Genomic DNA, 17226 nt, shown 5'->3' with positions numbered 1-17226 from the left:
GATGAGAAGCTTGAGGCAGTGGTGTGTTAAATAAACTTTTTTGGGAGACAAAAGAAAAATCTACAATTTTTCAAGCAGTGCATGGAATTATTTCTTACTTAATGATATGTTGTAGGTATACCACTATGTATCTGGAAGAAAGAAAGACAGAAACACCCAAACCTTCCTCCCTTTGTACCTGCCATATAACAAAAATACTCACTTTGCAGCGTTTGGTTGTAATTTAGTAGCCCAGTTGGTATGTGACATCTTGCCTTATTTATTAGATATTGACAAGTACCCACATTGTTATTGACTGGCAAAGTTTCTTGTAGTCTATGATCATCTCTTTCCAAGCCCTACATATCAAATCAAGGGGCTTGTCAATTTGGCAGACAATACCTCTGAATTTATACCAAACCATGTGCAAAGTGTGATAAATTAAACTGTTTGGAGAGGGATGCTCTTCTACGCTTCTGTCTTGTGCATTTTGTTTCAGAAATTGACAATAATGGAAAGTGAATTCAGCATCTCTCTGGATTTTAAGCATTAATAGACTATTAATGTGCCAAATTTAGTTGTAGAAGCATTGATTACAGTGTGTCTATGTTTTGCATTCTGCACAAATTTAAGCCATGAGAGAATATTAGTTCAGCAAATATATATGGAGCAGAGCAGATGGGGTAGTTGTGATTCAAGTGCCATATGCATTGCACAGGAAGCTCCTATCAAAAAAGAATGCCAATATGTATCATATACGACCTCTCCGGTGAAGATAGATAAATAATTATTGTACTTTACTGAAAGTCTTGTTTGGATGGACTTGGAGGGGATAGAGAAGTTAAAAGTCTTAACAATGCACTGAAGCCCGCAGAATTTTTGTATGTCTTTCGTGACAGAATTGCAGTTGGCATTACTTTGTGTGCTCTGCTTTCAGTAGAACCTGTGAGGACATTCATCTTTGCAACAAATTTAAAGTTGAATTGCTCAGTTATGTACCAGCATACCTTGCAATCCATTTATTTATGCATATTTTTTTTTGGGGGTGGGGGGGGGGGTGGGGGAGGGGAGGAGGTCAAGGGACATTAGAGGGCATTTCTGTCAAGCAAATCTTGTGATTTAATCTGTGTTCGTACAGAGTCTTACCACACTATGGTTGGTGACTGGGTGAACACTCTGTAATCGTGCAAGAATGCAGGTAGGCAAGGGTAAAGACAAAATGGACTCCGTTTGCAGAGTTCTGAGAGAGGCTTGAATGCATTTTTGAAAGCTGTTATTTGGAGTACATTCAAAAATACTGTCATTAATTGTCATTGTACCTCATGATGTTTGGTTTTCATAATGCTTACACATTTCATTTACAAAGATATTATGATTGCTGCTCTTCCTGTACAAAATGTCTTGTGTCTGTAGGCAGCCTTTAATTTGCATTCTGCACAAAATCTAAGAGTGATGTTATTCACGTGCATGGCATATAGTGGGTATGCATGATTTTTGTGACTGTTGTTTTGACTTGACTTTTACCTGTATGGAAGGTCATGTGACCTTTGTCTTTTGCTGCCTTACTTCTGGTACTGTATGTGGTTTATTTATTCATTGGCATGTTCATTTGTAGATATCTATTATGTACTTTCATTTAGAGCAAGTGATGAACTTAAAAACTTTTTTGTTCACTGGTCAAAGGTCTACCGATAATCATATATGTTTTACTGCCCCTTTTGTGTTTGTGTTGGCATTTCTAGAATAATGTGAAGATGTAGGTTACTCATGACAGTGGATATTGGCATTGCACAGCCAGATATGGATGTGTAACCATAAACTAGAATGTTAATTTGATGTTGCCCGGATTGAGGACCGCTATTTTGGGGTCAATACACAATATGATGTCATAGCTTCTCTTCATTCATGCACACACGAGTGACAGAGGGGGAGTGGCAATCATCTACTGGCGACGATGATTATACATTTTGCAGCCAATCAGAAGATGATCCAGAGGACAACAGCAAACTGACCCCTCCCCTCTTCTTTTTCCTAAGTGCTTTGGATATTGTCTTAAACGTGTCTTTAAAGGGATCCCTTTTGTCTGTATATTGATCAGTATGCACGTAGTGATGATGCTATTGCTCAGGGAGTAATTATCCAGACTCTCTCATGCGGTAGTGGCCTTTTCTCGTCCAAAAACAAAACACTCTTTTCACTTGTTGTAGTCATTAATTGTGGTTCATGTGTTAGTCCTATACTGCACATTAAATAACATTTCATAACCTGAAAGGTGAATTCAGTTTTTTAATGTTGTGCTTGTAGCACCTGTTCTCTTCTTTGTTTTTCTCTCTATGCACATACATTTGCAATGTCAGGTGTAGCGTCACCAAAATCTTTTTCATCATACTAGATATTGTATGTTTTGCCTGGCTACATTAAGTGCCAATATATTGCATTGGCTCGTTTTTGACTGTCGGCACTTTTCTATGGACATGATGTTAGACCTTCCCCAGTCATTTATGTGTATTGGTGTGTGTCTATGTGTGTATGTGTATGGTGGGGTAAGAAGGGAGAATTATGCACAAGGCAAGCTCTTTTGTGATGGAGATGAGTGTTGTACAAGGATATTGTAGGTGTACTGGCATAGGAGTGCTCCTCATAAGTCATTGCAATGACAATATACAAATAATGCACAGGTCTGAGTGTGTCAGTTGGAATTGGGCGCATAAAGTAACTATGGAATGTTTAGGAATGCTTAGGCTAAATTCCATAGGTACCGCATGCACACTATAATTCCTACTGACACACCAAAAAAAATGTGCATCATCTGTTTTATAGAATGGGGGACGATTTTCTTGCCAGAAATTTTGATCATGTAACCTGATGGCAGATTTTCTGGATGTATTTCCTTTTGGCTTGCCATAGACGAAAACCATGGATCCAGTACTTCAAAAGCATGCATCCAGTAATTACTGGATGCATCGTGTGCTAGCCAATAGGTATCTCTTACTTGTAATAAGTGGGGAAACAATTGCTTAGTCTGTGAGGCAGTATGTGGCCAGTAAAAAGCGACACGGCTCTCGACCAGTGAGATTGCAGGATCTGCGCTACGCATTCTATAAAACCGTTTTCATCACTCTTTTAAGAAGAATTGGGGAAAATGCCAACAGAGGTATCAACCAAGAGGGAAGGGGTGTTTCTGGGAATTATTTTGTGGCTGATTCAAGGGTCATTCGTTATGATACTTCACTAACCTGATGAAAAATGTTTAAAGGATGAATAATCAAAGCTGTATGTACTGAAGATGCAAGTTTGTTGTGCACACAAGGACCTCCTCTGGCCCTCAAATTTTGTATGGATCAGTCCCCCTGCACAATAGGCATACAGTATTTTGTTTAGTTTTACAAAGGACAAACTAAAGCATAATGCCATGTGTACATGAGTGTATATTCTGATTGACATGTGTACATTCCATGCCTCCCTCTCGGGCACAATACTAGTGGCTATGATAGTCGGGATAGGCTCATGCTGATGGACACCAAATTCTAATCACTCCATGTTTTCTTAAGCTTCACCTTTCACTGCTGCACTTTTGTTGTTGCTGTTGTAACTGTACACTGTGGAATGGGTGTCGATGTTGGCTAATTGTGCTTTGAGTGTAAACAGGAAAGCCTGTTATATCTGAAACCGGTGACAAACATCCGTTCCAGCTCTTAGTTTACATAATCATAGAAAGTTACGATTACAGATTTGGGTGTGGTACCAAACTGTATTGTGTATGTGTGCGTGTGTTTTTTTTTTCCTGCTTGGATGTTACAACTCGTGAAACATCAGTTTGGGCGAAAAGTGCTTGATGGTATAATTCTAAAGAATAGCCGTTTACCACTGTACACACTACACAGTAGGTATCCCTCCCAATAGCCACTATCATTTACAGTGACAGTAGCAGTGGATACAAGTAGTTAAGGAAGCTCCTCAGATGTGCTTCACGTCTGATAATTATAGTGGTGTGCTTCCTTTGTAAGAAATTATTGTCAAGTCATGTAACTGATAATATGTGAGTGTTGATCAATGTCAGTCTCCTTGAATTGCTTTTGTGGAACACACAGGCAGGCTTGTAAAGCACTCCCTGGGCATATTGTATCAGAGTTGCTGCCCTCAATGCTCCTACACTGTATACCTGTACAGTTCAACCTCAATGGAGCTGACCTGGTTCAGGTAGAACAGGTAGAAACACCAATAGTCCACACTTGTCAAAGTGTGTATCAGTCAGTTTCATAAAAAGTTTACATTGATAAGATTTAGATACACTGTACATGTACGTCTGACTGTTGCGATGATGTACAAACTCTGCCCTCATTTCAATTTTGCTAGGTCCCTTGTAGGTTCTTGACTCCCAATTGCATAGACAGTTGTAACATGTTTGAAAATGGCTGGAGAATACTTTCTGTTGTAAACTCTTCTGAAGCAATCAAGATTTTCTTCAGTGTGCCTGTTTGTATCTTCAGGTAGGCCATGTATATTAAAATATTTGTTTGATTATGAACAAAAGACTTAAACTCTGGGCAGTACGATGACCTCACTTTAATTTTAGTGTGAGTGCACAGTAGATTTTGAGTCATGTGCTGTTGAGTACTGTATACGCGGAATATTTCGCGAAGTTTTTATTTTCGTGAGTTGGGTGCTATTCGCGAAATTAAAGACACGCAAAAATATCGACTCTGATCCCGATGTGAATGTGACCTATGCGTGTACACTTCTCTGTTCAGTACAGGACTCCACGATTGCGAATTTTACCACTCGCGAAATCGTTGGAAATTTCTGATTCGCGAAAATTTAGACTTGCGAAATATATGCTGTATACAGTATTATGTTCAGTTTCACAATCAAGTTTACTGTTAATGGACAATGTTATAAAACTATATCCAAGAACTCAAAGAGAAGTTACACTTTTTTTTTTAGATGCACAGTATGCAGTATGCATGGAAATCTATTACATGTAAACAGGGTTGTACATGGGCTCATGATTATGTTAGATGTTTATTGCAATGTCTGTATACGTGAAGTAGTTGTGTGAAGTTCTAAGCAAACTGGACACTGATGTAATACTTGTGGGCATAGAAAAATTTGAGCTCATGAAAGGATAAGATTTCAGAAAAATGCTAATACTACCACAAATAGGACACTTTAATCTTTAATGAGTTCCAGTGTGGACAGTGGATTTTATGTAGACTATTGCTTCTAAAAGCAGAACTTGTTAAAATGATGTATGCTAGCTAGGCAAAGCCATCATCAACAATGCCACCATTGAACAATGCATTTCCTTTCACGCAAAACTTTGTGTAGGAGGAGGATGTGTTTGTTTTGTAATGTTTTGTTTTTTCTTTTGAAAGGAAAAACATTTAGGTAATGGGAACAAAAGCAGTAAAAATGCATGATGCATAGTGTTCTAGGGAACATAGTAATATTTTGTGAGGTTGTTCATGACAGAACCCACAGAAATCATTTAGGTTGTAGCATAGACAGATATTATATGTGACAGTTCTTTTTCTTTCCTGTTCATTATATGATCATATATATGAATAGATTGTACAGTATAATTTGTGTACTTTTTAATAATTGAAAATTAAAAAAAAACATGATAGATAATGAAGTGTACAGGTAATCCAGACTGATGTTTAGTAAAGTTTGTGTGTGGTAACACAATCTTATTATGTGTATGTGTCTGCCTGTGTGTTTGCAAATGTGTGTGTTCATGTGTTTATGTGGATGTGTCAAAACAAAACTTATGTCAGAGAATACACAAATCTTATAACACCTGACACACACCAACTGGGCAAAATCATTATTGTGAAGATGTGGTTCATTCCATGATCGATTCTGAAATCTTCCAAGACTCTATACAGAACACACCAGGAGGCAGGTCATCAAGAGTTACCACCACTGGAAAGACAGTAATCCTCTTGCAAGCCTCCAGAGTTTGCACAAAATTCACCTTTTATCCGAAGATCTTAGCAGACTCCTTCCTCATGTCAGTCAGAAACTGAAGAACACTTTCCTTTGAATGAATAAATATATATTATGTTTATTATATTTATGTAATCTGATGAGGATTTAAGTCCATGAGCTGGTTCCAGTACACAAAAGATGAAAAGAAGAGATTGCCATGCATGGATTAGCATCCAACAACTTCATGGTTGCACCAAATTTCAGACACATCTGGAAACTCTGAATGTGCACGGTGTGTTCAAAATGTGATGTAACCATTCGAAGTACAACCATGTAGTTGGATGATGATACATTACAGTATTTTTTTCATAATTTTGTATTATATCTATTTACTTATATCTATATCTATATATATCTATATATATCTATATATATATATATATATATATATATATATATATGTATTATATATATATATATGTATATGCATATGTATATATATATATATATATATATATATATATATATATATATATATATATATATATATATATATATATATATATATATATATATATATATATATATGTATATGTATATATATACTCCTAGATGGGTCATTTGGAAGACATTTCCATTTGTTTTATATGCAAATTTATTATATACATGTTCAATGGCAGTTTACGCAATGGAGACACGAAAATTGTCTCCTTAATGACCAGTTGTCTCCCTAATGAAGACACTTCCCCCCAATATGTCTCCCTAAGGTGCCAACTAGGGATATATGCATATGTATATATATATATATATATATATGTATATATGAAGAGTTTGTTCGCAAAAACCGATAAGTCCATTTTTGAAGATTTTGAAGTTCGGTCTCTGTCATAAAGTACAAAATAATACCTTTTAAATGATATATTGGTCACTACATATAAAGGTACATTTTTGAAGTTATGGTGAAAAGAAGCAAAAATTTTGTTATTATTCTCTTTATTTTTCTTGAGCTTTAATCGCAAATATCTCCATTTGGCAAATTTGGACTTATCGGTTTTTGCAAACAAACCCGTCATATATGAAGGGTTTGTTTGCAAAAACCGATAAGTCCATTTTTGAAGATTTTGAAGTATGATCTCTGTCATAAAGTACAAAATGATACCTTTTAAATGATATATTGGTCACTACATATAAGGGTATATTTTTGAAGTTATGGTCAAAAGAAGCAAAAAATTTCTTATTATTCTCTTTATTTTTCTTGACCTTTAATCGCAAATATCTCCATTTGGCAAATATGGACTTATCTGTTTTTGCAAACAAACTCTTCATATATATATATATATATGTATATATATGTATATATGTATATATATATATATATATATATATATATATATATATATATATATATATATATGTTTGTTGAGGATTGATAAGTGTTAGATGCTGTATTGAAGTATGTACACATTAATGACCGTGCATCACAAACGAACAAAAAGTCGCACCCCTTGATTTTACAGGACTAAAAAAAAAGGTGAAATGGGTCAACCGAGTCAATCTTGAGTTTTTCATATTTTCTGAAAGAGCTTTCATTTTACATATTATTCTTTAGTTCTTGATCATAACATGAATGGGAAAGTGTGTTTTCAGCAGTTTTTCTACAACCTTTTTTTTTTTGGGGGGGGGGAGAATAGAATAATCAGGTATGTCTCAGAGTCCTCTTTTCCTTTCTTCAAATCCTTTACACATTCTTCACTTTCAAGTCTAATAACTTTCGAAAGGATAACTCTACTGCTCTGAAAGTTGGCATTAATCATGGACAGATTGTATCGATAGAACATGCTCAATTTCAGCTTAATCTGATAATCCCTTCATTGTTGTTGCTCCGGTGGTTTACATCCTGTGTTTTGTCCCTTTGATTGCACGGCTAGCACGGCTTGGTAAAGATCAAGGGCTTGAATAGACCCTCTACTTCAGAGCCTTTTTTCTCCGTTCACACTTTTCCAGAGTGTGTGCTTTCTTTCCAATACTTAAATTTGAATCGAGTTATACATTATTGTAAAGCTTAGAGTCTGCTCTTTAAGAATCTGGCCTTCAACTGAAAATCCATGTCTGGCGACAATTTGTTGGTTTTGTGATGCAGGGTGTGTGTGTGCGTGTGCATATATCATATATATATATGTATATATATATATATATATAATAGATAGATAGATAGATAGAGAGAGAGAGAGAGAGAGAGAGTAGAGGCAACGGCGTAGCCAGGATTTCATCTTAGGGGGGGCGGTTAGTCTGCGAGGGAGCGAAGCGACCGAGCCCGAGCGAGCGGAGCGAGCGAAGTGGGGGGGGGGGGGGGGGGAGGGTGTGGGAGGGGGGTGTCCCCCCTCCCACGGTGAGAACTTTTTGCATTTTGATGTTGTAAATGGTGCAATTTGATGCATGTTTTTGCGCGTTTTATCGACGTGAAACAGTCCCACTTGTTTAAGGTAGCAGTTTATTTTGATGTAGATTATTATTGAACAATTTGCCTATAAAATGGTATAATTTAAATACACTTCTTGTATTGATTCTTTTCACTGAATATCATGAACGCGACTGAACCCGAGCGAGCGGAGCGAGCGAGGGGGAGGGGAGGGTGTGGGAGGGGACTTTTTGCATTATGATGTTGCAAATGGTGCAATTTGATGCATGTTTTTGCGTGTTTTAACGAGTTGAAACAGTCCCACTTGTTTAAGGTAGCAGTATATTTTGATGTAGATTATCATTGAACAATTTGCCTATAATGGTATGATTTAAATACACTTCTTGTATTAATTCTTTTCACTGAATATCATGAACGCGACTGAACCCGAGCGAGCGGAGCGAGCGAGGGGGGGGGGGGGGGAGGGGAGGGTGTGGGAGGGGGGTGTCCCCCCTCCCACGGTAAGAACTTTTTGCATTTTGATGTTGCAAATGGTGCAATTTGATGCATGTTTTTGCGCGTTTATCAACGTGAAACAGTAACACTTGTTTAAGGTAGCAGTATATTTTGATGTAGATTATCATTGAACAATTTGCCTATAAAATGGTATCATTTAAATACACTTCTTGTATTAATTCTTTTCACTGAATATCATGAACGCGACTGAACCCGAGCGAGCGGGCCGAGCGAAGGGGGAGGGGAGGGTGTTGTTCCCCCTCCCACGATGAGAACTTTTTGCATTTTGATGTTGCAAATGGTGCAATTTGATGCATGTTTTTGCGTGTTTTAACGAGTTGAAACAGTCCCACTTGTTTAAAGTTGCAATATATTTTAGGGATTATCGAACAATTTGCCTATAAAATGGTATCATTTAAATACACTTCTTGTATTAATTCTTTTCACTGAATACTCGTATCATGAACGCGACTGAACCCGAGCGAGCGGGCCGAGCGAAGGGGGAGGGGAGGGTGTGGGAGGGGGGTGTCCCCCCTCCCACTGTAAGAACTTTTTGCATTTTGATGTTGCAAATGGTGCATTTTGATGCATGTTTTTGCGCGTTTTATCGACGTGAAACAGTAACACTTGTTTAAGGTAGCAGTATATTTTGATGTAGATTATCATTGAACAATTTGCCTATAAAATGGTATCATTTAAATAATCTTCTTGTATTAATTCTTTTCATTGAATATCATGAACGCGACTGAACCCGAGTGAGCGGAGCGAGCGAGGGGGGAGGGGAGGGTGTGGGAGGGGGGTGTCCCCCCTCCCACGGTAAGAACTTTTTGCATTTTGATGTTGCAAATGGTGCAATTTGATGCATGTTTTTGCGCGTTTTATCGACGTGAAACAGTAACACTTGTTTAAGGTAGCAGTATATTCTGATGTAGATTATCATTGAACAATTTGCCTATAAAATGGTATCATTTAAATAGTCTTCTTGTATTAATTCTTTTCACTGAATATCATGAACGCGACTGAACCCGAGCGAGCGGAGCGAGCGAAGGGGGAGGGGAGGGTGTGGAAGGGGGGTGTTCCCCTCCCACGGTGAGAACTTTTTGCATTTTGATGTTGCAAATGGTGCAATTTGATGCATGTTTTTGCGTGTTTTAACGAGTTGAAACAGTCCCACTTGTTTAAAGTTGCAGTATATTTTAGGGATTATCGAACAATTTGCCTATACAATGGTATCATTTAAATAATCTTGTATTTATTCTTACGCTGAATATCATGAACGCTGTCTGTTCAGCAATCAAACAGAAAAAGCATGCACACGAGGGTGTAGATAGGGGCATATCCCCTCCCACACGAAGTTGATTTTGCGTTTTCAGACCTGAAATTCAGCGATCTGGTGCAAATTTTTGGTGCAATATTTTTCATCGAAGTGTTAAAATCACGGAATTTAGCTTTTATTCCGAATGTGCACCATCTGTGTGTATGTATAAAGTCTAGTGAGGTAGAGCTTAGGGGAAGGGGGATTCCCCCATTTTTAGAATTGAAATAAAGCGATCTGGGTATAGCCACAGTCTACTTCTATGCATGGCGGAAGGGGGGGGGGGAGGGGCGTGCGAGCAGGGAGAAGGCGTGGGCGAGTGTTATCTCCACCCTTCCCTTCCGATGGAGCTTTTGCCTTTTTAAGGTTGAAATTGAGATATCTCGTATACGCATATTTGATGGAATCAACATTTGGGAAATCACACACACAAAAAAAAATGATGGGGAGGGGGACTGAGGGAGGAAAGGGTCGATTAAAAGGGGAAATTCCCCTTATACATGAGGGAACCTAGTGATAAGTCTTGTGCACTCAGAATTATTCATAATTTTTTGGTAAATCTAAAAAGTGTACTACTAAGCTAGGGAAAGAGGCACAGAGGGGGAGGGTTTGGGAGGGGGATACCCCCTCCCAAGCACGAGAGATTTTGCATATTTTGAATTGAAATTCAACGATTTGGTGCACACTTTGAGTGAAATATTAAAAAAAAAAAAAATCTTATTGATGAAAGGTTGCAAAGGAGACCGGCTTCATGTGCATGCATACAGTATACACGCATTTTTTTTTTCCGCCTCCCAAATCCCCGGTCCAAATCTTAGGGGGGGCGACCGCCCCCATCGCCCCCCCCCCCCCTGGCTACGCCAGTGAGTAGAGGGGAGGGAGGTCTGAGTCGGGTAAATATTGTCAGCTCTTGATTTGATGCTACTAGTACACGTACAGTATGACTAATATAATGTTTACTGCAACAACCAGTTATAGATTCAAGGGTACAAATACATTTTCAATCCTTTCAGTGCTTTGCAAATGGGTTTATGCCACAGAATCACAAAATATTTCACCATTCAATACAGAATCACAAGTGTACAGTGCCTGAATATGGAATCTATAAATATAAGTACACTTTGCACTTTGTACAAGTTACATAAAATCTCATGCTTTTGAACAAAAATATTAAAAATCAAATCAAAACACCATCTTGCCATTCAATTGGAAATTTTGAATGCATGGCTTTAGTTCTTAAAAGAATACTGTATTGTTTGCAAGAAGTGTTGTGATCAGAGTTACATCCCATCCACTGGAAAGTCATTCATGCAACTGTGCAACCAGTGATAATTCTGTTAAAGGTCCAGTTTACCTTTGGGAGCAGTGATTTCATAAATGTTCAAGATATCACATTTGATGCATATGTGTAGGTCTGTTGTATCATAAAACATCCTACCATATGAAATATTTGCAATGAAACCTAAAATATAAGGAGATATCAGGGTTTTTCTCAATAAACCGTAACTGTATACGGTTTAGTCTGGAAACATTTTTATTATAACTATTGTTCACATTTTGTGTATTTAACAACACTTAACATCGATTATACGGATTCAAATTTTGACAGTGGTTGTTTCTATCCCTAACTCACATTTTAGAACTATTTTAGAGCACTAATGCTTTCATCTGCAAATGGTAAATTATGCCTTTAAGGAGGGCAGAAGTATCCACAACAGAACAGTACAGAAACAAAACATATCTACATGAAGCAAGAAGCAATTCCTAAAATCCAGTACTTAAAGAATGTACACACTTAGATATACACATTTCTATACAATGTACAGTACAATCATGGTGCAAAGAATTCCTTGGGCCGCCAACAAATAAATGTGTATTTTTCCAGGAATTGTATAAAGTCAAGTTGATCTCTTGACACATCTTTCTGTAATGTATTGATGATTATGCATAACAAACTCAGATACATTTGTTTAGAAGCACAAGCAAAGGGGCAATGTAGTATGGTAACACACACTTTGAACATTAAATGTTTCACTTGTCCAAAGCACTTATGACACTGAAAGGGTGAGGGGGGACTTGCATTTAAAAGATTTGTGAAAATAAAAGATAGGTGAAATTGAAAAGTTTAACTTGATTCCTGTCATTCTGATCAAGTACATAAATAAGGATTGCTATATAAGGTCATAAAATGAAGTCACTTATATCTTATGCTAAATAGCATCAGTTGTGTGGATGCAGTAAATGCAAGGGTGACTATTTAAAGTCAGCTTTTGAAATGTAGAGAAGACACCTGGTGATTGTAAGGGAACCATTAATGTCACACAATCACGGCTAAAGATGCTTTAAATACAGACAATGTAGCTTGAGAAAATACTTAAAAATACTCTCTATTCTTCTGGGGGCCACTTTGGTACAACCTGTTCAGTGGCTGCACATGTTGAGTGAAATAAGAGCTCCCCTTCTCTTTGTTCTTGCCTTTCGCCCATCTGATTGTTGGTGTCATCATCGGAATGGCCAGCTGACACACTATGACGTGTCAACCAGGAGTGCAGTGCTGGTACAACGCGAGGAGATCCATCATCATCATTTTCATGGCTCCAGGAATAAGAACTGGTCTGCGAAGGTGTACTGAGCTGTGAGAGCTCCCACCACCAGTTGTCATCATCAGTGTCTGCTGTATGTTCTGGCACCGATGATGTCGTCATTACATTAGTCACATCACAGGCATCTTGATCATCAATGGAAACGACTCCTGTGTCAGATGTGTCCTTGCTCTCACAAGCCCCAGAGGGCACCTGCTGTGTTTGAAAAGGTTCATCATGATCACCTTGACCTGTACAATTTTCATTTATGGGAATTATTTGATCACCTGTCTGCTCAGCATGACTCGTATTCAGCTGGGGCACTGTAGAGTCTGGTGGTACGAATGTTGATGAATATGTGCCTTCATCTTTGTTCACTGATGAAAGGTCAAGGTCATCACACCAAATGTCATGATAACTCCTTGTGTCATCATAGAAGTCAGTGCTTGAGACGGCAGGACAAAATGTTGTACAGTCATCCGCCTGGTGCCATATGCTACAGCAAGAACTTGGCCTACATGCAGTGTTTCTGTGATCACTGGATTCATTTGTGCTATCTTCAGTAGATATTGAAGGATGATAGAAAGTACTGTCTTGTGAAATATCTTCATATTCTGGGAGAACTTCAAAGCAATGCAAATCGGGAACAGCATAGTCATGTAGAGCCATTTTCCAGAAATCTTGCTCCAGACAAGATAATTATGTAAACACCGTCAACCCATCTGAAAAGAAAAAAAAAATATGCAAACACCACAATGTCACCATTTTATTTAAAGGACACTGAATTCATCTGTGCTCTGTGATTCATCTACAACTTGTATTACATACTTCTTGTAATAATTTCTACTTTTACTCTAGCAACTAGGTTTCTCTAGTGGTAAATGGTCCCCTTTGCTTTAAAAAGAGAAAAAAAGTTTAAACTTTGTAATGTCCATTATCTTTTTCAGACAAGTCGAGGCATTTGCCACTCTTTTATTGTTAGTTAGACCAACTAGAATTTCTAGGATCTACCAGTAGGGTCTAGTCATTTTTTATTTTGCCAGTTTGCCCAACAATAAGCATTCTTGATTAATCCTTAGATTACAAGAGTTATTTACTGAACAGAAACCCTGAATCTAGACCTAAACCAATTACCTCTTTAATAGAATCTTATTGCTAATCCAATTTCACAGTAACGGCCATCCATAGCTTGAGCATGATTAATTCAAACTTTGAATTTCTGGATCCACGTGTCAACACGTTAGTCGATTCAAAATAGAAGTGCAACGTTTTGAAACACCTCTCAGGTAGGGCACTGAGCAGTGGTGCTCCATCTGCTTTTTTATGACACTGCTGCAGCGTTAGGTCTAGAACCTAGAACTATAGAAAACTGTAAGTGTAAGAAGTAAGTTAGAAGTCTAACAATGGACACAACTTGGATTTGAATTAATGCAAAGTGTAACAGTGTTAAGCCAAACAACTAACATGACAAATGTTAGCTCTTACTTAAAAACTTTAGCCCGACCAGTTTTTACAGCAACTGGGCTGTGTATTGTCTGTTAGAACTCCAGTTAACTTTAAAACGTTAAAAACTTGTGTCAGGTGTGTGTTACAACGTAAACTGTAACTGTTAGTGGTATATCTAACTACTTGTATAATGTTGGGTATCTAGTACACTAGTCATTTTGTAACGAAATGACATTTTGTAACTAAATGAACATTTTGTCCACGAAATGATAATTTCGTTAACGAAACGGTCATTTTGTCGACGAAATGACCAATGTCGTAACGAAATATTCCATGCGACACTTGGCGCTCCATGGTTTTTGTCCATGGTTTAAACAATGGTTTCATTTGTACCACCTTCGTGAATTCGGGCCTAATGTTAGAGGTCTATTAAGTAGTAGTAGATCTAGATGTCTAACGTTAGACCTGACTCTAACGTTTACGTTATAGTGGTAAAGACTAAACAACAAAACTTGATCACCTTGTCTTATTAGGCTTTTAGGTGTCATCTGAAGAATCTAGAGAAAGAATGAAACTCTTCTATAGACTCTAGTGGGTCTAACGTTAGTTAAGTTAGTGTCTACTATGCTAGACTTTAATGTTAACATGTTAGATCTAACGTCAGGATTCAATTAAATTGCCCATAGGGCTCTAGGGTACTAGAATCTAGACAAGTCTAACAATTAGAGATCTAACATAGGCCCTACGTGTTAGGTCAAACACTAACGGTTAGGCCTATTAACGTTAGACCTCTAATGTTACTAGTAATAGGGGCCTTAGGTAGACCTAACGATAACATTAGGTGTTCTAGTCATTAGACAATATAATTTTTTTTTTTATGACACTAGGCCCTATCGGCCTAAGTTAACGTTAACACGTTACAGATTGTTCAAACCACGGATAGAACCTTTAACGTTTACGTTAGACCTGTCTGTGGCTGTGCATTCTGAAACAGATAACCTACCTAGGTTCTAGGCGTGTAGGGCCTGAAAATTCCTGTTTTGAGGAGGGAGAGATACCCAGCCAGTCGTGCCTTAAGTGTTAGAGAGTCTAACGTTAGAGTAAAATTTGGACTGGAATTTCTTATCTAATTCTAACGTTAGCTTTGCTGATGGGCGGGATGGTCTAACGTTATATTTCTACGTCTGTAACTGTATGACTGCATTTAGAGCTCTAAATCAAACTCTAATTAGAACTAACGTTAGGCCTAACACTTAGCGTTAACTGTTGATGTTACAGTTACACCCAGGGAGCTGCATCATTATTATCAATGACCATTATTGGCATTAATTGCATTGGCATTTCCATTTAGCCTGCGTTTGCCATAGGCCCTAACTGTTAAGGCCTAGAATTTAGATATCTATAACTGTTAGCCATAACAGTAGGTTTCTGTTGGTGTAACAACTAGGGTCTAACGTTAACTGATATGTTACCAAAAGTAACCGTTAGAATTTTCTCAGCTATCTATTAGACCCAGGGCTGCCAACTCTCACTCACTGAGAGTGAGACTCACTCATTTTGGTCCTTTCTCACTCTAAAACTTTATTTCATTTGCATGCACTTCTAAAATTTTCTAACGTTATTGATCTCACTCATTTTGACTCCTAAATTAACGTTAGGCCTAACGTTATAGCATTGGCCTATGAAAGTATGTGAGTCTCACTCTCAACTAACATGTTAGTTTCCAATGTTGGCAGCCCTAAACCGTTAGACCCTTTCGAAGTCTTGTCAGAAATTCAGATTAAAATCGACAAAGATGATTGCTGCAGTTACACGTTAAAATGGGCAGCATCAAAACTACAATGCATAGACCAAAAGGTCAACACAAAATTGTCACTTACTCCGAGACTCAAATTTGCCTCGTCAACCGTACCCACTGACGACATCTTCATGTGAGCGATACCAAAGATCGTACGATCTTTGGCGATACTATCTATAGGCCAGTACCGGTCAGTACCGGTGTTCGATACATGTTAACCTCCATACGATAACCATTGACTGATCATAATCGAAATGAGTGTGATACGACAACGGCGCTTTCGATTTGCACGATTTATGTTGGCTATGCTATCGATCTGATGGGGGCGGGTGGGTGGGGGAGTGCAGTGCCGTACGGCACGACACGGGGGGGGGGGGGGGGGGGGGGGGTGGGGGTGGGGGGTGCGTTTCGGCGCATTGCGACCGGCCTTGGTACCACGACTGGGGGTTTAGGCCTATTCATTCTTCAGGTACAGCGGTAGTAACCAAAAACGCTTAACTATCTTTGGTAGTAACATTGTCTTTGAGGCATTTTTGTTTGTTTGTTTGTTTGTTTGTTTTACGCAACATGTAGGTTACCTGCTTAAATATTACGGGGTGATCGAAGCTCAGCCACCACTCACGGTCGCCAAATGCTTATCATCAATAATATAGGTCTCACTTGTTGGAAACCAAATGGATTTCTTCAGCTGACAAGCAAAAAAAAAAACAAAAACAAAGAACAAACAAAACAAAACAAAAACAAAAACAGCAAACAAAAACAACAAACAAACAAACAAGAAGGCCATTAGCACAACTTCTGGTGCCACTTCCAGGTTTCTTCAGCTGACACTAGAAAGAAAAAAAAAAAATCTTCAGCGTAATAACAAAGCCTTACCGCGCTCACACTTCAAGGTTTTTATTACTTTCTAGCGCCACTTCCGCACTTCCGGGGTAAAAAAAAAAAAAAAAAAAAAAAAAGTGGGGGGGGGGGGGGGGAGGGGCAAAGTGCATGTGACACCTAATATGTATTCCTGTATTCATGGTGCAAAAAAAAAAGTGGGGGGAGGAGCGAGCCCCCCCCCCCCCCCCGGCCGCGTTTTTTTTTGTTTGTTTGTTTTTTTTTTTTTAAGACGGCACAGATTGGGGCATGGCGCGTGTTAAACCTCTGGGAAAAACGTCGGGTTAGGGTTTTTGGTTAGGGTTAAGGTTAGGGTTAGGGTTAGGGGTTAGGGTTGGGGTTAGGGTTAGAGTTAGGGTTCGGGTTAGGGTTTGATGGTTAG

This window comes from Diadema setosum, chromosome 1 (assembly GCF_964275005.1).
Source record: "Diadema setosum chromosome 1, eeDiaSeto1, whole genome shotgun sequence".
Classification (NCBI taxonomy): Eukaryota; Metazoa; Echinodermata; class Echinoidea; order Diadematoida; family Diadematidae; genus Diadema; species Diadema setosum.
The sequence above is the reverse complement of the archived record's forward strand: the minus strand, read 5'-3'. Positions refer to the sequence as shown.